Source organism: Hibiscus syriacus, unplaced genomic scaffold, assembly GCF_006381635.1.
Source record: "Hibiscus syriacus cultivar Baekdansim isolate YM2019G1 unplaced genomic scaffold, ASM638163v2 tig00110777_pilon, whole genome shotgun sequence".
Taxonomy (NCBI): domain Eukaryota; kingdom Viridiplantae; phylum Streptophyta; class Magnoliopsida; order Malvales; family Malvaceae; genus Hibiscus; species Hibiscus syriacus.
In genome coordinates, this window is record NW_024062858.1 from 1532861 (window position 1) to 1555711 (window position 22851).

Consider the following 22851-nt stretch of genomic DNA (forward strand, 5'->3'; position numbering starts at 1 on the left):
TGCCATTCTAAATGTTACATCTCCCGGGCAATTCTTTTAAACCACCGAAATATATACTCCTTTTTGGAACAAAACAAGTCTTTACCATATAGTAAGGAAAATCCACTAGTAACCTTGTTGATTAAAAAGAAGGGTTATGGCGGCTATAGGCGATTTAACCCTTCTGATTTAGACGAAGAGTTGTAATTAGTGAAAAAAGGGTTGTTGGCTGAGGATTTTACCGATAAAGATGTGAGGGAGAAGGATGGATTTTGGAGATATCAGCACCGCCCATTCTCTTGATCTTGGTTGAGAGGTTTTATAGTGTTGGTATCAAGCATAGGTTACTATGACTGTTTATAGGTTGACAGATTTGATTGATGTTACCAACCGTCAATTGATTTTGATTATGACAGACCACGTCAATTAATTTTGATTCTGACAGATCACGTGTTGTCTGTTAGGAGTCATGTCAAAGGATCCTAACTTCCTAAGAGATGTAGAGGTCTTGCATTCGGAGATGTCCTTAAGTGGTGTAAACAAAGCTAATCAAATAGACTATCAAATAGACTATCTGTATCATGGATTTATCATTGTTTTTGCTTAACCATGCAGTAATGAGATTTCTCAAGTGTAAATTATAGCGAAACCAGAGACTAATGTATATTGCTTAACCATTCACAATTTTATTAACAAAATGAATAACATACCGTCAAGGAACATAACAAGAATGCACAGGGCAAAATTATGCATACAAAAATGTTTCAAACGGGAAGAAGAAAAACATAGAAAGGCATCCACATACTAGGTAGATGATCAGGAGAATCATCCATGAAAAAAAGGAGAAACATGGGTAATATTACCAGTTCTCTTTGACAATTTTTGACTTCTCAAGACTGAATTTCCCTTCCTTGTACTTCTGAGTTTCCTCATAAGCTCGCTCGTATTTGTTGGAAAATAAACGAGTAACAAGTAATTTTCCTATAACCAGATTAGTGAGAATGCGAAATAAAAGCGGAAAAATAATACCCGAAATTGATAACGGAGTTCAGCCAATTATGCCTACGTCTCCGGACTACTGCAGATCTTTTACTAAGAGAAAATTTACAGGCGTTTACAAAACACTCAATACTCACAAGAAATCTCTATAGTATTAGGAGAAAGAAATGATTTGGGATGATTTTGAAGCTAAATGAGCTAGGGTATTTATAGTTGAAGCTTAGAGACTAATCTTTGAAAATACCCTAAAGTGCAATGACTAAAGTGTAATTTAGCCATTACCAAATTTCAAAAATTGATGCTTTGCTGCCACCGAAAGTGGCCTCCAAATCCACCGAAAAATTGCCCACAAATTTTGACATTAAATTGCCCACCAATTTTGACTATTTTCCAACAATCTCCCACTTGAAGACTGATTTTAATCTGTCTTCACACCTCGATCAATCCAACAGCATTTATGGTCTTGTTAACCTAACATGCCAACTGAAGCTGAACACCTTCAGTTTGTCCGTGATCACCGTCTTTGTCAACATGTCTGCCGGATTTTGAGCTCCACTAATCTTTTCAAGTTTCAAAATCCCATCTTCCAGAAGAGATCGGATAAAATGATATCTCAATTGTATGTGTTTCGTCCTAGAATGAAAAGATAGATTCTTCGCTAGATGGATAGCACTTTGACTGTCGCAATACAAGACATTGTTTTCTTGTTTCTTGTCTAACTCTTCCAAGAAACTTTGGAGCCAAACCATCTCCTTGTTGGCTTCCGTAACAGCGACATATTCTGCTTCAGTTGTGGAGAGAGCAACTATCTTCTATAGTTGAGAAACTAAACTCATTGCAGTTCCTCCTAGAGTATAGACATACCCTGTAGTGCTCCTTCTGATATCAATATTTCCGGCTAAGTCAGCATCTACATAGCCTGTCAGTATTGTATCTCTACCTTTGAAACAAAGTGTTTTGTTTGTGGTACCTCGCAGATATCTGAGGATCCATTTGACTGCTTCCAGTGTACCTTGCCCAGATTATTCATGTACCTACTAACAACTCTCACTGCATGAGCAATATCTAGTCTGGTACAAACCATGGCATACATCAGACTTCCAATTGCTGAGGCATACGTCACATTCACCATGTGTGCACGTTCTTCCTTCGTCTTTGGTGACTGTTCTTTGGAGAGTCTAAAATGAACACCTAAAGGTGTACTTACTAGTTTAGCATCTTGCATGTTGAACCTAGAGAGTACTTTGTTGATGTACTCAGCCTGTGATAACATCAAAGTCCCTGACTTTGTGTCTCTGACTTTGTGTCTCTCTTGATCCTCATCCTAAGAATCTGCTTTACAGCGCCCAAATCCTTCATAGCAAACTGCTTCGATAATTTTTGCTTCAAGTGTATAATCTCTTGCATGTCTGAGCCTGCAACGAGCATGTCATCAACGTAAAATAATAAAATAATGAAGTTGTTGTCGAACCTCTTGATATAGCAACAATGGTCTGCTTGTCATCTGGTAAAACCACTGCTACTCATGAAACTATCGAACTTCTTGTACCACTGTTTAGGAGCTTGTTTTAAACCATACAAGCTCTTCTTCAACCTGCATACCAGGTTTAGGAATTCTGGAGGATCGTCTTAGTTCCGATGTGCCTGGTTCTTCTTGAACTGCTTCAGGATTAATCTGAACATCATTTCCAGAAATCTTCTCAAACTCAGCAAATTCCTTTATTTCAGCTTCGGTATTGGAGCTACTTGATTATACAGTTGACATGTCTTTGTACATCACATTCTCATTGAAAATGACATCTTTGCTTCTGATGATCTTTCGATTTTCGTAGTCCCAAAACCGGTAACCGAACTCATCACCACCATAACCAACAAAGACACATTTGTTGGACTTTGCGTCAAGTTTACTTCTTTCAGCAGAATTTATGTGTACATAAGAAATACAACCAAACACTCTTAAGTGTGAAAGGTTTATTTCTTTCTTGCTCCAAGCTTCCTTTGGTATTCCACCATCCAAGGGAACTGAGGGCCCATGGTTGACCAGGTAAGCTGCAGTGTTGATAGCTTCAGCACATATGTATCTTCATGCTTCTGGCACGTTCATTCAGAGTTCTGTTCATGCGCTTTGCTACGCCATTCTACTGTAGTGTCATGGGAACTGTTGTCTCCATCTTGATCCTATTGTTTGCGTAAAAATCTATGGATCTACTATTTCTGTACTCTCCTCCATTGTCAGACCTCAACTGCTTGACTTTCAAACCAGTCTCATTTTCCACTATGGTCTTCCATTTTCTGAATGTATCAAAGACTTCTGATTTCTTCTTCAGAAAATAAACCCACACCTTCCTTGTAGAATCATCGATGAAGGTGACATAATATAGTGAGCCTGCAAGAGTGTTATGATGACAGGGAAATTAGGGATTGATCGTGGAGATTTGAGGGAGAGTTCGAAGAGAAGATTGAGAGGCAACAACATAAATGGGGGAAAAAACGAATGAATTAGGATTGAGAAAGGGGGCTAGGGATTTATATTTTATCTGAAGAGTTAGGAATTGAAATGAAGAGTATGGGATACGGCTGAGGTTATATGCGGGGGAATGTTAGTGGGTTTATTATGATAACCCAAATTATATTATTGATGGGCTTGTTGTTGGGCTGGAGTCTGTGAGAACAGTATTAGGGGAGAAGTTTGGGGTGGTGAGTCAGCATTAGGCAGTTATTTTGTTAGATTTCTATTTTGACAACTGGTATTGTATATATATAATTTGTACCAATCCTTTAAGGATTATCTTATGAATGAAAGCACATTTTCTGTATCTAAGTCTCTCTATTTATGAAATCCCTAAATTTCTTCTATATTTCTAGCCTAAATCATAATAAATTGGTAATCAGAGCTGAGTTTTATTGATCCAAAAATCATTTTTCACGCCGGGAAAGACAAGAAAAATGAAGAAAACTGGAACAACATAGGCACCAAAACAATCAGCAGTGGAGGTTAAGGAGGAGACCTTACCTTCTTGGTGGGCTGGGCAGAAAGCAGAACTGGAAGGGAGGATACAAACCTTAGAAGAAGGAATGACTGAAAACAGAGGGTCTTTGCAGAGAATCTTACAGCTGGTCAATCAGGCAGCTGAGGAAAAAGATTCACCTCAGTCAGTGAAGAACCAACCACCACCAGCTGAAAAACAGAACAAAAGTGAAGGTAAAGCACCATGCTTAGTTACGGTTCTTAGTGAGAATGAGAAGTACAATTTTCAACCTAATGAACCAGGGATATTAGCTTCTAAACCTGAGGGGTTTATTGGTCCTCAACTTTTTAATCAGAAATTGCAAGAAGAAAAGTCTAGGGGTAGTTCTAGTGAGAGTAAGGGGGGAGGAGATGAACATATTGGAACTATAAGCTATTGTAAAAATCCTTTTAGGAACATTAGTTCGGTGTTACCTAGACCAAAAGTGGAGTTACCATTGTTTGAGGGTAATAACCCGAGGGGTTGGATTAGGAAATGTCAGAAGTTTTTTAATTTGTTTGGAATACATGAGGAGCATAAACTGGAAATGGCTGCTATGTATTTAGTTGGGAAGGCTGAAACTTGGTTTGATGGTTACATTATGCAGAAGTATAGAGTGACATGGCATGAATTTGAGGCTGATTTGTGTCACAGATTTGGTGATAGAAATTATTCTGATATTATTGAAGAATTCAATAAGTTGATGCATAAGGGGAGTGTGGAGGAATATCAAGAAAAGTTTGAGGAATTAAGGCTTTATTTATTGCAACAGAATATGCATTTGGGGGAGAATTATTTTGTTTCCAGCTTTATTAGGGGCCTCAAGGAGGAATTAAAACATAAAGTAAGTGTTGGAGCCTAAGAATTTATCTGAAGTTTACAGGCAAGCTAAATTATATGAGTTGGCTAATGAGATTGAAGGGAAGAAGTACAAATCTCCCAGTAAATTTTTTTCTCACACTCCTGCAAATAGTCAACAGAACAGTGCCAATAAGAACTTCTTGCCTAAGTCAGTTCCTTCTAATACTAATACAAAACAAAGTCTACTGGAATTTCAAAGAGCCAACAATTTGTGTTTTAAATGTGGGGACAAATTTACTCCTGGGCATCAGTGCAAAGTCAAGCAATTAAATTGTATGGAGGAAGAAGAGGAGTCTGCTGGAAAAGAGGTAACAGAAGATGAATCTGGTGAACTAGAAGAGGCAGAAAAGGAAGCTTTGAAGATTTCAATTAATGCTATCGCTGGTAGTATGGGGCATACAACTTTGAGAATACAAGGTGACATCAGAGGAAACCCCATTAATGTATTGATTGACAGTGGCAGCACTCATAGTTTTGTGACTCCTAGGTGGGCTAATGAAGGAGTGGAATTGATACACACTCAACCATTAGTCATCACAGTAGCTAATGGTGAGAAACTGTTCAGTACTGCTAGGGGTAATAAGGTGAGTTGGAAGATGCAAGGCTATGATTTTCAGCGTGACTTTAGAGTTTTAGCTTTGGGAGGTAGTGATATGGTTTTGGGGGTGGATTGGATGGAAGAATTCAGCCCTATAATGATGGAATTTAAAACTAAAACTATCAGCTTTGAAAAGGATGGGGAAACTGTGGTTATTAAGGGATCTAAAAAATTACCACTAATAAAAACCATCACAGGTGAGAAATTTCAGAAGCTAGCTGAAAAAGACACTGAATTGAGTGGAGAGATTTATTTGCTGAGTGCTGAAGTTGAAGAAAGTGTAACTCCTTCACAACTACATGACCTATTAGAAGAGTTTAAAGAAGTGTTTGAAGAGCCAAAAGGAATGCCTCCTAGAAGGAGACATGATCATGCAATTATCCTCAAACAGGGAACACAACCAGTAAATCTTAGACCTTATAGATTTGCTCATCATCATAAAGCTGAAGTTGAGAAGCAGATTGCTGAAATGATGTCCTCTTCTATTATTCAAGTAAGTAAAAGTCCTTTTGCTTCCCCATGTTTACTTATTAAAAAGAAAGATGAAAGTTGGAGATTTTGTGTGGATTATAGGAAACTTATTTCTGCTACAGTTAAAAATAAGTTTCCTATTCCTATAGTGGAAGATTTGTTAGATCAATTGATGCTTTCTTTTTAAAAATTGATTTGAGGTCTGGATATTGGCAAATTAGAATTAAAGATGAAGATATTCCTAAAACTGCCTTTAGGACTCACCAAGGTCACTATGAGTTTAAAGTGACGCCTTTTGGTCTTACTAATGCTCTAGCTACCTTTCAAGCTTTGATGAATGATTTGTTTGGGGCATATCTAAGGAAGTTTTTTCTTGTATTTTTTGATGATATCTTGGTTTACAGTCCTAGTTTGACAGAGCATAAACAACACCTAAGAACTGTATTAGAGATTTTGTGAAAAAACAGATTATATGCCAAAAGAAGTAAGTGTGTTTCTTTGGACAGCATCAAGTGGAATATTTAGGGCACTTAATTTCAGCGTATGGTGTGGAAAATGATCCTGCTAAGGTTCAAGTCATGTAACAGTGGCCTCTACCTAAAAATCTAAAAGCTTTGAGAGGATTTTTAGGTTTAACAGAGTATTACAGAAAATTTATAAGAGGATATGGGGAGTTGAGTAAGCCCTTAACAAATATGCTGAAAAACGATGGGTTTCATTGGTCTCAAGAAGCTATATAAGCTTTTGGAAAGTTAAAGGAAGTTATGTGTCATGCTCCAATTTTGGCTTTGCCTAATTTTGAGCAGAATTATTTTTAGAAACTGATGCCAGTTCAAAGGGTATTGGGGCTGTTCTTTCTCAAGATGGGAGACCTATAGCTTATTTGAGTAAAGCTTTGGGTCCTAAACATGCAGATCTTTCTATTTATGAGAATGAATATTTGGCTATATTGATGGCAGTTTCTCATTGGATGCATTATTTGGAGAGTGGTTCTTTTGTTATTAAAACAGATCATGAGACCTTAAAACATTTACTTGAACAAAAGTTAACTACAACTATACAGAAGAAAGGACTTATAAAATTATTGGGGTTGGATTATTCTATTCAGTACAGAAAGGGTAAGTCTAACAAAGCTACAGATGCACTCTCTAGACATCAAATGGATTCTGGTGAATTTGATCTAATGGGAGTTACTCTTATAACACCTACTTGGGTACAGGATATTGAAAAGAGTTATGAAGAAGATGTTATAGCCCAAGAAAAATCCCTATTCTGGTTATTAAGCCAGACCAATTACAGGACTGGAGATTAGTGAAAGGAGTTTTGTATTTCAAAAATAGGATTTATGTGGGCAGTAAAGGGGACCTTAGACATAATATAATTATGGCTTTGCATGATTCACCACAAGGAGGTCACTCAGGTATTCAAGCTACTTATCAGAAAATTAAATGTTATTTTTTCTGGCCAAGAATGAAAGTTTTAATTCAGGAGCATATACAACAGTGTGATGTGTGTCAGAGGACTAAAATGGAACATATTTCTAAGCCAGGATTGTTACTACCTATTCCAGTCCCAAATAATGCTTGGGAAGTGATTACAATGGACTTCATTGAAGGTTTGCCATCTTTAACAAAGTATAATTGCATTTTAGTGGTCATTGATAAATTCACCAAGTATGCTCATTTTATGCCATTATCTCTCCCTATATAGTAGTGGAAGTTGCTAGAGTTTATCCTGATTAGGTTTATAAGTTACATGGTCCTCTTAAAGTGGTTATTTCTGATAGGGACAAGTCCTTCACTAGTCTGTTTTGGCAGGAATTAATGAAGCAATTGGGATCAACTACATTATTTAGTACTGCCTATCATCCTGAGACAGATGGCCAGACAGAAAGATTGAATCAATGTTTAGAACAGTATTTGAGGTGTATGTGTTTCTTGAAACCTAAGACTTGGTCTAAATGGTTAGCTCAGGCGGAGTGGTGGTACAATACTAACTACCACTCTGCTATACAGATGACACCATTTGAAGCTTTATATTTTTTTTGATATGAATTTGAAGCTTTATATGGTATAAAGCTCCTAATGTGACATGGACAACAGATTCTAGAGTAGAGGCAGTGCAGGATGTCATGCAACACGGGGAACAGTTAAATTCATTATTGAGAGAGCAACTACTAAAGGCTAACAATAGAATGAAGCAGTTGAGTGACAAACATAGAACAGACAGAGAATTTTAAATAGGCGATGAAGTTTACCTGAAGCTCCAGCCATACAGACAAACAACGATGGCCATGCGAAGGAATTTGAAGCTTGTTGCCCGCTATTTTGGACCCTACAAAATTCAAAACAGAATTGGTCAGGTTGCTTATAAATTAGATTTGCCTACAAATTCGAAAATACATCCAGTCTTTCATGTGAGTTTACTTAAGAAGAAAGTAGGGAAAAATGACTTATCTCGATCGATCCTCCAGAGGTAACTTCAAATGGACAATTGAAGATTTACCCAGCCCTTGTTTTGGATCAACGAGTGATTACGAGGCAGAATCGAGCAATCATTCAATTGCTCATTCAGTGGACGAATATGGGACCAACAGATGCAACTTGGGAGGATTATATAGTATTGAAATAACAGTTTCCTCGGTTCGATCCTTGGGGACAAGAATCTTCTAGAGGATGAGGTATTGTTACGATGACAGGGAAATTAGGGATTAATCATGGAGATCTGGGGGAGAGTTCGAAGAGAATATTAGGAGGCAACAATAGAAATGTGGGGAAAATCGAATGAATTAGGGATTGTGAAAAGGGGGCTAGGGATTTACATTTTATCTTAAGAGTTAGGAATTGAAGTGAAGAGTATGGGATACGGCTGAGGATATATGCGGGGGGAATATTAGTGGGTTTATTATGATAACCCAAATTATATTACTGATGGGCTTGTTGTTGGGTTGGAGTCTGTGAGAACAGTATTAGGGGAGAAGTTTGGGGTGGTGAGTCAGCATTAGGCAGTTATTTTGTTAGATTTCTGTTTTGACAGCTGTTACTGTATATATATAATTTGTACCAATCCTTTAAGGATTATCTTATGAATGAAAGCACATTTTCTGTATCTAAGTCTCTCTATTTCTGAAATCCCTAAATTTCTTCTATATTTCTAGCCTAAATCATAACAAAGAGATGGAATTGGAGATGGTCCCCATACATCAGTATGAACCAACACTAAATTTTCTACCTTGGGTGTCTTGCCAATCTTTGCAAAACTGACTTTCTTTTGTTTGCCAAAGATGCAATTCTCACATAGTTCGACATCTATATTCTTTAGATCCGGCAGCTTCCCTTATGACAAAAGCGTCTTCATCCCTTTCTCGCTCATAAAGCTAAGCCTTTGGTGCCATAGGTTTGATTTTCCATCAGCATCTACGGTTGCAATGATATTCTCTAAATTTGAGGTTATATAGAGAGTACCGGTCTTCTTACCACGAGCAATGACAAGTGCTCCTTTGGTAATCTTCCATTCACAGCCTGAAAAGGTTGTGCTATATCCTTCTCCATCAAGCTGTCCTACAGAAATCAAATTTCTTTTGAGGCCAAAAATATGTCTCACACCTTTCAGCGTCCAAGTGGTCTAGTTTGGCAGCTTTAATCGGATGTCTCCTTTTCCGACGATCTTCAAGGTTTCATCATCAGTGTAACATCCTCCATGCCGGGTTAGTGATTAATTGGCAAAGTTTCAACAATTGGTGATTAAAGTAGAATAATAAATAAAATAATGGTTAGTAAATATGAAATAGATGTAAGGACCAAATGGTCATTTGTAAGGAAAAATTATAATTAAAAAAATGTTATGGGGATATATTAGAACCCACGTGGGGCATTAGGTTTCCAGAATTATCTCATTTCTTCTTCCTTCTTTCTTATCTTCTTCTCTTCCTTCTCCAAACGTAGAGCTTGCAAGTAAAGGTAAGAATCTGAACCTTGGTAGTTTCTTTGATTTTTAAGATTTGAAATGAAAGTTTGGATGTTATATAAGCTAAAGGAAAGCTTATATGACATTAAAACAACAAGATAAGTGTTTTAGAGATAGATTTGGAAAATGAGTTTTTAGATGAAATTTTGATATGGATGAGTTTTTGAAGTTTGAATAAGATTTTTGACTTGTCAATAAGTTAATTAAGAAGTATGAGGTAATAGAATTGAAATTAGAACAAGTTGGAATTTGAGTAAAATTCTTCAATTCTATATGGATGATTAGTTTCTTTAGCTTTAGAGGTATGGAATGGATAATAATTAGTTTAAGTGTATGAAAGCTAAGAGTATTAAAGGGAGTGAAATATGTATATTTGAGCTGAAAGGAGATGATTTTCGAGCTCAAAATAGGATTTTTGGGCTAGGGGAATCGGTACCCATTCAAGAGGAACCGATACCCCCTCAACGAATATGAATTTCCAGAATGCTAGAGGGGAATCGATACCCCCAAGGGGGGAACCGATTCCCCCATGAGAAAAAAAAAAGAGAAAAGAAATAAAGACTAAGCTATTAATTCCTTAAATTAGTAAGCTATTAAAGCTTAATTTCAAGACATAGACATCTGATGATCATCTTGAAAATTATGTTTATGTAGATACCGAGCCTACACGAGTTCGGGAACAATCTACAAGTAGGATCGATCGAGGAAAAGGCAAAGAAGTATAGGTGAGTGCATATGCATAGCATGATTATAGAAATATACTCCATTCTAGACTTGTGATAAGTCTAGATTTTATATCTTGGTACATGAGCATATTCTGTATTATGAGACATGACATGAGTTCATATAAAATGCATTATATGACATGACTATGTGGGAAAAGTTATGAGCTATGTGAAAAGGTAAAAATTTACATGTCTACGCGATATAGACTACGTGAAATGTAAAAGCCCATGTTATGTAGATGAGAACTATAGGTATAGTTGGCATGCCAAGGGTAGAGGGTCTACGCGGTCCTTCGGGACATATGTATATTCTTTGGAACATGTGTGAGGTCTTGAAAGACACATACTTGATCCTTAGTATATGTATATGATTCTTAAGGAATTCTATGTGGTCCTTATGGACATCATTATATGGCACTACGGTGCAATTCTACGCGGTCCTTCGGGATATATATATATTCTGTGGAACATGTGTGAAGTCTTGGAAAGACACATACTTGATCCCTAGTATATGTATATGATTCTTAAGGAATTATATGTGGTCCTTATGGACATCATTATATGGCACTACGGTGCAATTCTACGCGGCACTTCGGTGCATTTATATGAGCTATGGTGACAGTATAGTGCACAACCTCACATTACTCAGATACCTTAATTTCTCAATATGCTATCATGGGCCAATAAACTTATTAATACAGATTCATGAATGTTACAGTCATACGCTTACAGGTATGGATATTGATGATGTATACTACATTGATTAAGTACATGTTTGCATCTCATCTCATATGATCATGACATTTTCATTACATTGCCTTGTTATTATTATTGCCTCACTAAGTCGATGATTTAGCGTGTGAGTGTTTCACACGTAGGATCCGAGAAAATAGACGAGACAGGTGAAGCAGCTTGACAGCATTACTCCTGCAACCACCAGATCAGAAGCAACTTAATCAGTAGGTCATTTTGTTATGTAAATGGCAGTTGGCATGTAATTAAAGGGTTAAGTTGTGTATGCTCTGAACATTTTGATAAACTTATATTACAATATGTATATTATTGTATTTTCTTAATATAAGTTCAAATATTTTGCTATTATTTGTCAAGAGTTGTATTTTAAAGTCAATGTAGTATCTCTGACTCGTATCCGGGTCGGGTACGGGTTGGGGGTGTTACATTTAATGGTATCAGAGCTATGGTTTAGCCGATTCTAGGCCTAAACCAGAGTCTATAGAGTCTTTAAATGGAATACATGCCAACAAATAGTGAGAACTTCTGATCTGGTATAGTATGAATATGCTGTTTTGCTAATAGAACAATGTGTTTATTCTTATTAGATGTCCGGACATAATAGCTCCCGAAGTGAAGCGGGAGAAGATAGGCATGCTGAAAGCAGTAATTCACCTGCCCTGGCCAGGCAAGGTGAAGAACAAGCATCTCAAGGAGTGCCTGTGCAAGATCAAGATACGTTCTTCAGAACGTTAGACGCTATTCTGACGCGTCTTCAACCTTCTGCTCCACTAACTCAAAGAATTAATGTAGCAAAAGAGTTGAGAGGTTTAGGAGCTTCCGAATTTAAGGGAGAAGCTGAGGAAGGTCCAGTGTCAGCGGATCTTTGGTTGAATGATTTGAAAATCATGTTAGATGGTCTCCACTGTTCCGAAGTGGAGAAATTAGATGGAGTTGTATCTTTATTGAGGGGTCAGGCGAGGATATGGTGGACGAACGTCACCATGAGGATGTCAACCGACCAGTTGACTTGGTCTTTGTTTTTAGAAGAATTTAAAAAGAAGTATATTGGAGATCAGTTTATCCGACAAATGAAGCAGGAGTTTATGAATTTGAAGCAGATGAGCCGCTCTGTGTATGAGTACGAATGCGAGTTTAATAAGCTGAGCTTGTGCCTACTGAAAAAGATGCTTGCGAGTGGTTCGTGGAGGGCTTGCGCCCTAGACTTAAAGAAATGTTGATAGTATTAAACTTGTCCTCGTTCCAGGAGGTGATCAATCGTGCAAAAGCTCTTGAAAGGGCTCAGAATGAAAGATTTGGGGACTCAAGAGTTCAGACATCCAAGAGGACGACTACTTCTTCTAGCTCAGTACCAACAAAAAGGGGAAGAGACTCGGGATTTCGATCACAAACTAGATCAGAATCAGTTGCATCGTCTGCTAGGGGAGCAAGTCAGGCAAGACCTAGACAGACGCAGTCAGTGGAATCTGGTGCTGGGAGATCTACTTCGAGTCAAGGGAGACAGTGTCAGCACTGTGGGAAAAACCATTATGGGGCTTGTCGTATGGCTGCTGGGACTTGTTTTCGATGCGGAGATGCCGGACATTTTATTCGGGATTGCCCTTTGATTGTTGGTGAGCCTGCACCATCTGGAAGAGTTGGTTCTTCCTCACAAAGAGGACGAGGAAGAGGCAGAGGAAGGAACCCGTCTGAATTCTCTGCTCAACCTGAAGTTCGATCCACTGCTCGAGTATACAATCTAAAGATAAGTGAAGACCGTGATGACCCTGATGTTATAGCAGGTACTTTTCAGTTGTATGATAAATTAGTATTGGTGCTGATTGATCCGGGTTCTAATTATTCTTATATTACCAGTAAGTTAGTAAAGGAGTTGAGGATTCCTATAGAAGCTACGAGTAATGTGATGATAGTAACTAATCCGTTAGGGCATAATACTCAGGTGGACAAAGTCTATAAGGGGTGTCACATAAAGGTTCAGGGAATTGAATTCCCTGCTAATCTGATGGAATTACCCTTTGACGAGTTTGAAGTGATTCTGGGAATGGATTGGTTGTTTCATTATTATGGGAATGTCGACTGTAGATTGAAAAAGGTAACCCTGAAGAGTCCAGAAGGAATAGAAGTTAATGTGATCAGTGAAATGTGTAATCCTTTAGCAAATGTAATATCAGTGATGTCTGCCAAGAAATTATTGCTACAAGGATGTCAGGGTTTTCTTGCAAATGTGATTGATTCAAGAGCTCAAGAGAAAAGGTTAGAGGAGATTCCAATAGTTCAAGAGTTCCCTGATGTTTTTCCTGCTGAGTTGCCAGGATTACCTCCGGATAGAGAGGTAGAATTTTAAATCGAAGTGATGCCAGTAACCGCTCCAATTGCAATGGCACCTTATAGAATGGCTCCAAAAGAATTGCAAGAGTTAAAGAATCAATTGCAAGATTTGTTAGAAAAAGGATTTATTCGACCAAGTGTGTCACATTGGGGAGCTCCGGTGTTATTTGTTAAAAAGAAGGATGGATCAATGCGTCTCTGTATTGATTATCGACAGCTTAATAAGGTGACCATTAAGAACAAGTATCCCCTTCCGCGCATTGATGACTTGTTTGATCAACTAAAAGGAGCTTCGGTATTTTCGAAGATCGATCTACGTTCGGGTTATCATCAATTGAAGATCCAGGAGAAAGATATTCCGAAGACAGCTTTCAGAACGAGATATGGTCATTATGAATTCATCGTAATTCCATTCGGAGTAACGAATGCACCTGCTGCTTTCATGGATCTCATGAACAGGATTTTTCAGCCTTATCTGGACCAGTTTGTTGTTGTCTTTATTGATGACATATTGGTTTACTCGAAGTCCATTGAAGAGCACATCACACATTTGAGGCTAGTTTTGTAAATTCTCAGGGATAAAAATCTTTATGCGAAATTGTCTAAATGTGAATTTTGGCTAGACGAAGTAATTTTCTTAGGGCATGTGATCTCGGCAGTTGGGATTAGAGTAGACCCTCAGAAGGTTAAAGCTATAATGGATTGGGAAGTTCCTAAGAATGTGTCTGAAGTTCGGAGTTTTCTGGGACTTGCCGGTTACTATCGAAGATTCGTTAAGAATTTTTCGATGATTGTGCTGCCTCTAACAAAGCTAATGAGAAAGAATGTACCATTTGTTTGGACTTCTGAATGTCAAGAAAGCTTCGAAGCTTTAAAGAGAATTCTGACGGAAACTCCGATATTGGTTCAACCAGAATCTGGCAAGAATTTTGTAGTATACAGTGACGCATCCCATAACGGGTTGGGGTGTGTATTAATGCAAGAAGGAAAGGTGGTAGCGTATGCGACGAGACAGTTGAAACCACATGAAAGGAATTACCCCACTCATGATTTAGAAATGGCTGCTGTAGTATTCGCTCTCAGGATTTGGCGTCATTATCTTTATGGGGAGCGTTGTTACTTATATACGGATCATAAGAGCCTGAAGTACCTGATGACTCAAAAAGAATTGAATTTGAGGCAACGTAGATGGGTAGAGTTTTTAAAGGATTATGATGTGATAATTGACTATCATCCCGGAAAGGCTAATGTGGTAGCAGATGCTCTGAGTAGAAAGACGTTTGCAGCTTTACGAGCTATGGATGCAAGATTATCTTTAACGGGAGACGGTGGTCTTTGTGCAGAATTAACCCTTAAACCAGTATGGTTGGAACGGATAGGAGAATTGCAAAGTAAAGATGAAATGTGTTTGAAAAGAATTGAACAAGTAAAGAACAAAGAGATTAAAGACTTTGAGATTAAGTCAGATGGAAATCTATATTGTAAAGGAAGAATTGTAATACCCGACAATGACGACTTGAAGAAAGAAATTTTATTAGAGGCTCATTGCAGTCCGTTAACGATGCACCCGGGTGGAACCAAGATGTATATGGATTTGAAGGATCGATTTTTGTGGTCAGGGATGAAACGAAGCATCACCGAATTTGTGTCTAAATGTTTGATATGTCAACAAGTCAAAGCCGAGCATCAAGTTCCATCAGGATTATTGCAACCGCTTTTCATTCCTCAATGGAAATGGGAAAATGTTACGATGGATTTTGTTTCGGGGTTACCCTTGACCCCGAACAAAAGAGAATCAATCTGGGTAATTGTTGATCGATTAACTAAGTCAGCGCATTTTCTTCCGGTTAGAACGGATTTCTCTATGGAAAAGTATGCAGAGCTATATATTAGAGAAGTTATTAGATTGCATGGAGTACCTGTTTCCATAGTCTCGGATCGAGACCCTCGATTCACTTCTAGATTCTGGAAATCTTTGCATGGAGCGTTGGGGACTCGTTTAAACTTTAGTAAGCCTTTTCATCCTCAGACTGATGGGCAATCAGAGAGAACTATTCAGATATTGGAAGATATGTTGAGAGCATGCGTAATGGAATTTAAAGGATCATGGGAAAAGTATTTACCGCTGGCAGAGTTCGCTTACAACAATAGTTATCAGTCTAGTATAAAGATGGCCCCATATGAAGCATTATATGGAAGAAAATGTCGTACTCCATTAAATTGGTATGAACTCAAAGACCGAAGTGTTCTTGGTCCAGATTTAATTCAAGAAGTAGAACAGAAAGTTTGAGAAATTCAGCATAACCTCAAAGTGGCCTCTGATCGGCAAAAGTCCTATTCTGATCTTAAAAGGAAAGAAATTGAATTTCAAGTTGGAGATAAAGTGTTTTTAAAAGTGTCCCCATGGAAGAAGGTGTTGAGATTTGGTCGAAAAGGAAAATTGAGTCCTCAGTTTATTGGACCATATGAGATTGTAAAGAGAGTAGGACCTGTAGCATATCAGCTAGCTTTACCACTTGAGATGGAAAAGATACATGATGTCTTTCACGTTTCAATGCTTCGAAGATATCGATCGGATCCCTCCCATATCGTAAATCCAGAAGAGATCGAGGTACAACCAGATATGACTTATGAGGAAGAACCGATTCAAATTTTAGCACATGAAGTTAAGCAATTGAGGAACAAGACTATTCCTTTGGTCAAAGTGTTGTGGAGAAATCACAAAGTAGAAGAAGCAACATGGGAGCATGAAGAAGATATGCGACATCAATACCCTCATTTGTTCGTGCAATGAAAATTCGAGGATGAATTTTCTTAAGGGGGAGAGATTTGTAACATCCTCCATGCCGGGTTAGTGATTAATTGGCAAAGTTTCAACAATTGGTGATTAAAGTAGAATAATAAATAAAATAATGGTTAGTAAATATGAAATAGATGTAAGGACCAAATGGTCATTTGTAAGGAAAAATTATAATTAAAAAAAAAGTTATGGGGATATATTAGAACCCACGTGGGGCATTAGGTTTCCAGAATTCTCTCATTTCTTCTTCCTTCTTTCTTATCTTCTTCTCTTCCTTCTCCAAACGTAGAGCTTGCAAGTAAAGGTAAGAATCTGAACCTTGGTAGTTTCTTTGATTTTTAAGATTTGAAATGAAAGTTTGGATGTTATATAAGCTAAAGGAAAGCTTATATGACATTAAAACAACAAGATAAGTGTTTTAGAGATAGATTTGGAAAATGAGTTTTTAGATGAAATTTTGATATGGATGAGTTTTTGAAGTTTGAATAAGATTTTTGACTTTTCAATAAGTTAATTAAGAAGTATGAGGTAATAGAATTGAAATTAGAACAAGTTAGAATTTGAGTAAGATTCTTCAATTCTATATGGATGATTAGTTTCTTTAGCTTTAGAGGTATGGAATGGATAATAATTAGTTTAAGTAAGTGTATGAAAGCTAAGAGTATTAAAGGGAGTGAAATATGTATATTTGAGCTGAAAGGAGATGATTTTCGAGCTCAAAATAGGATTTTTGGGCTAGGGGAATCGGTACCCATTCAAGAGGAACCGATACCCCCTCAACGAATATGAATTTCCAGAATGCTAGAGGGGAATCGATACCCCCAGGGGGGGAAACGATTCCCCCATGAGAAAAAAAAAGAGAAAAGAAATAAAGACTAAGCTATTAATTCCTTAAATTAGTAAGCTATTAAAGCTTAATTTCAAGACATAGACATCTGATGATCATCTTGAAAATTATGTTTATGTAGATACCGAGCCTACACGAGTTCGGGAACAATCTACAAGTAGGATCGATCGAGGAAAAGGCAAAGAAGTATAGGTGAGTGCATATGCATAGCATGATTATAGAAATATACTCCATTCTAGACTTGTGATAAGTCTAGATTTTATATCTTGGTACATGAGCATATTTTGTATTATGAGACATGACATGAGTTCATATAAAATGCATTATATGACATGACTATGTGGGAAAAGTTATGAGCTATGTGAAAAGGTAAAAATTTACATGTCTACGCGATATAGACTACGTGAAATGTAAAAGCCCATGTTATGTAGATGAGAACTATAGGTATAGTTGGCATGCCAAGGGTAGAGGGTCTACGCGGTCCTTCGGGACATATGCATATTCTTTGGAACATGTGTGAGGTCTTGAAAGACACATACTTGATCCTTAGTATATGTATATGATTCTTAAGGAATTCTATGTGGTCCTTATGGACATCATTATATGGCACTACGGTATAATTCTACGCGGTCCTTCGGGATATATATATATTCTGTGGAACATGTGTGAAGTCTTGGAAAGACACATACTTGATCCCTAGTATATGTATATGATTCTTAAGGAATTATATGTGGTCCTTATGGACATCATTATATGGCACTACGGTGCAATTCTACGCGGTACTTCGGTGCATTTATATGAGCTGTGGTGACAGCATAGTGCACAACCTCACATTACTCAGATACCTTAGGTTCTCAATATGCTATCATGGGCCAATAAACTTATTAATACAGATTCATGAATGTTACAGTCATACGCTTACAGGTATGGATATTGATGATGTATACTACATTGATTAAGTACATGTTTGCATCTCATCTCATATGATCATGACATTTTCATTACATTGCCTTGTTATTATTATTGCCTCACTAAGTCGATGACTTAGCGTGTGAGTGTTTCACACGTAGGATCCGAGAAAATAGACGAGACAAGTGAAGCAGCTTGACAGCATTACTCCTGCAACCACCAGATCAGAAGCAACTTAATCAGTAGGTCATTTTGTTATGTAAATGGCAGTTGGCATGTAATTAAAGGGTTAAGTTGTGTATGCTCTGAACATTTTGATAAACTTATATTACAATATGTATATTATTGTATTTTCTTAATATAAGTTCAAATATTTTGCTATTATTTGTCAAGAGTTGTATTTTAAAGTCAATGTAGTATCTCTGACTCGTATCCGGGTCGGGTACGGGTTGGGGTGTTACAATCAGCTAGATGAACCTTCCCAAAATCACCACTGACATAGTTCTTTATGATTTCGTGGCATAGGGTGGAGTGAAAAGATACCCCTGAATCCAAGATCCATGATTCAATCGGACTGTTGACACTTAGAATCATGGCATCACCTGTCTCCTCTACCATGTTGGCAGATTCTTGTGCGCCGGTATCTTTCTTTAGTGCCCAACAATCTCTTTTAAAGTGACATTTCTTGCCACAATTGTAACACGTAAAATCTTTCTTTCCCGTTCTTGATTTTCCCCTTATGGATTTCGATCTGCCACGATTTGAATTTTTTTCTGAAGTTCTCCCTCTGGACTCCGTGTGCAAGGCTGGGGAGCTTGATGCTTCACTCGATTCTCTCCATCGAATTTTTTCACTCAATACCAGATCTCGAACATCGTCGAATTTCAATTTGTTGTTTCCCGACGAACTGCTGATTGCTGTAACAGTAGCATTCCAACTTTCTGGTAGAGATGATAAGAGAATTAAAGCTCGAACTTCATCATCAAATTCAATTTCCACGGAACTCAACTGGGTTGTGATTGTGTTGAGTTCATTTAGGTATTGAGCCACTGATGCCCCTTCCGCCATCCGCAAATTGAATAATCGTCTCATCAAGTGAACTTTGTTTGAGGCTGATGGCTTTTCATATATACTAAAGAGAGCTGCCATAAGATCTGCCGTGGTCTTTTCCTTTGATATATTGAAAGAACATTTCGGGACAACGTCAGTCGGATAACTCCGAGGGCTTGTTTGTCGAGAAGAGCCGAGTCTTCATTCTTCATGCCCTCTGGTTGCTTTCCTGATAGAGGTTGATATAGATTTTTCTGGTACAGAAAATCTTCAATCTGTATCTTCCAAAAGCCAAAGTCCACACTATCGAACTTCTCAATTTTCACATTCCCTTCGTCTGCAGCCATCGCTCCCACTCGAATCTGGCTTCGTTTGGATCGTTTCTGACAATTTTTGCGAACTGCCGTGTATTAGAACACCTACGTCGAAAAATTCGTATCGGTGCTAATTTTTTTTACTATTCACATTAATAGTAATGAATAATAACCTCGCAAAAAATTGACAAAATTCACAACCAAAAGCTCTGATTACCAGTTGTCAGGAAATAACCGATTACGAGTAATTTCCCTATAACCAGATTAGTGAGAATGCGAAATAAAAGCAAAAAAATAATACCCGAAATTGATAACGGATTTCAGCCAATTATGCCTACGTCTCCGGACTGTTGCAGATCTTTTACTAAGAGAGAAAATTTACAGGTGTTTACAAAACACTCAATACTCACAAGAAAGCTCTCTAGTATTGGGAGAAAGAAATGATTTGGGATGATTTTGAAGCTAAATGAGCTAGGGTATTTATAGTTGAAGCTTAGGGACTATTTTTTGAAAATACCCTAAAGTATAATGACTAAAGTATAATTTAGCCATTACCAAATTTCAAAAATTGTTGCTTTGCTACCACCGAAAGTGGCCTCCAAATCCACCGAAAATTGCCCACAAATTTTGACATTAAATTGCCCACCAATTTTGACTATTTTCCAACAGTATTTCCATCCCAAAACCTCACGGCAATCACATCAGTAGACGACGGTCATCAGTTGTCTATCCTCTTTAGGACCAACCGTTTTGTTCATTGAATGGGAGAAAAAAAAGGCCCGACCGTTTCTCCCCTGAAATTCACATTCTCAATCAACCTTTGCAACATATGATTATTATTCTAATGGAATGCTTTCAACAGAAGTGCTTTGCTTTACAAGATTGTTAAACCTACCAAAATCAATCCAAACATTTTAAGGGTAAAAAGTTTGTCAAGTTTGTCTCTTTAGATGGCGACAGTCCCATAATTGAACATCAGACAATTCTACATAATTCACCAGACACAAACTTGACAGTTATAGCCATCATAGGTCTTAACACCAACCATCTTATAACAAAGATATTTATACCCGTAGAATGACTAAAGACATAATCGTTTTTCTCTTTCCCTCCCTCTTATTAAACAAATAATGAACAACGATCATTGTCTCACCGACTTTTTTTTTCACTCAAACCAAAAAAGAATAAATTGTCAATGACAGATAAGACCAATTTAATCCCATCAACACCTATCATTATCTTTTAATCTATAAATGGAATCAGCAACAAAGAGTCCAGCAGAGGGGGCATAAATGCAACAAAATTAGTGAGAAGTTCATTACCTGAAAGGACTTGGATATAACATCATCGTGAAGGGCAATTGGGTTTCTGCAATGGCAGCAACTGTACAGCCTTGGTCCGCCCATTTCCGCCATTTAGCAACACTCTATTCGTCGCCGTTTCTGCACAAAATGAATCATCAATTTACAAAATCAGAAGAAAAGAAGCAAACCAGAGTTATCGATATTCAAATCAATGGCAATTAAATTAATCCAAAGCTCACCTTGTATACAATCTACGCTGCCAATCAACCTTTGTATGACAAAACAACTGCACCCACAACGAAAACAGTCAACTTGAATTGTGAAAGAACAAAAAGCGAAAGTAAACATTCAGGATACTAAACAATGATCTATTGATTTAAGATAAAATATACTAATAGACAAGATACTATACAAGTTATATAACGGATGCTATTACTGTTGTCATTATGAGTATCGCAGTCGTCAATAACTGTGTCGAATGACGTTGTTACCATTATATAACAACCTTTATTCCAATAGTGTACCTAATGAGACTGTTTAAAGACAGCAGCCGTTCGAGAAACAGCTAAAAGCTAAAAATCCAGTAATCAGGAACTAGATTTTGATACAACAAAGAAATGGATAATCAACGGAAATTATGAAAACCAACAACCAAAGAAAAGCTTAGATTCAATAAGTAAAAGATGTTAAACCCTGCAATTGAAAAATAGCTGAAGAAAGAGAATCGTACGAAAAGATCAACACTAACAAGAGCAAAAGAAACCCAGTTATCGGAAGAAAGCTGAAGAAAGACCCGTTATTGTTAGAGAATTAGTGATGGCGATGCAACGATCAAAAGAGAGAATGATAGAAAGAACACGGAAAGGGATCATGGAAAAAATGTTTTCTTTGTTACGTTTTTATTGAGTGTTGTCCGAACCTGGACAGAGCTCCTGCTTTTCCGTGTTGATAATTTGATTACAGTTCTCAATCCTCAGTTCTTTGATTCTCGACTGTGAAGTTGTGCGTGGGAGTTTGGTAGGTTTTTCACTTTTTCCGATTAAAAGACGGACAAAATATGTAGGAGGCTTCCATCCATTGTTCATCAGATTGACAATTTGTCATGGGTTATGGGACACTGTCGCTAATTACCAAACTACCATTTTTTTTCCTTTTCAAATTTTATCATCTATTATTATTAGTGGGTACGAATTTGAGTGATAGATGAAAGAATTATTATTATTATTTGTTAGTAGTTCTTATCATCTCATGGACACCCATGTCCTTTATGTCTTCTAGTTTTGTATCTTAATTTTAAAAATTAAATTTTAAATCTAGTTTTGTATCTTAAAATAAAAAAAAAAGAACATATTGTATAAAGTCATAAAATGTAGATTTTAAATCTGAATTTTTTGTTCAATTAAATTTTATGTTCAAATATGGATATCTAGATATCTAATTCGAAAATTTAAATATTTGATTTTTTTGAATTAGATATCGGGTCTTTACTACATATTGATGCATATTTGCCTCTAATATCATGAAAGTAATTTGCTTCTCAAGATTACTTATCTTCATCTTCTGAACGTCAAAGTTCTTTCTCGTTACAATGAACTTTAGGGTCTTCTATATTTATCAGGCAAAAGTGTTGTGATAATGGTTTGGAAAGAAAATTTATACGAGTATCGAAAAAAATATTTTTTTAAGTACGGTGAAATGAATAGTACATGGGGAAGCCAACCGGAGCATCTGACGTCTTCAGGAAACCAATCGGAGCACTCGACTCTTCAAGCTTTTTATCTCCGCCAACAAGCTCTGACTCTATTTTTTGTTGTTGTGGCAAATGGCAATACAACCCTTTGTTGCAGTCGCCGGTTTTAGCCATCTTAAACATGGCCCGAGACTCTGCCTCCGCCTTGGTTTTTTTTTTCTTCGTTGAATTACTTTTTCCGGTAAATCA

The 22851-nt window shown here is 37.2% G+C and overlaps 1 pseudogene; it reads right to left on the bottom strand.

Moving 5' to 3' along the window:
- Positions 1-657: 657 nt before the first annotated feature.
- LOC120140038 lies at positions 658-21023 on the bottom strand (annotated as a pseudogene).
- Positions 21024-22851: the final 1828 nt, after the last annotated feature.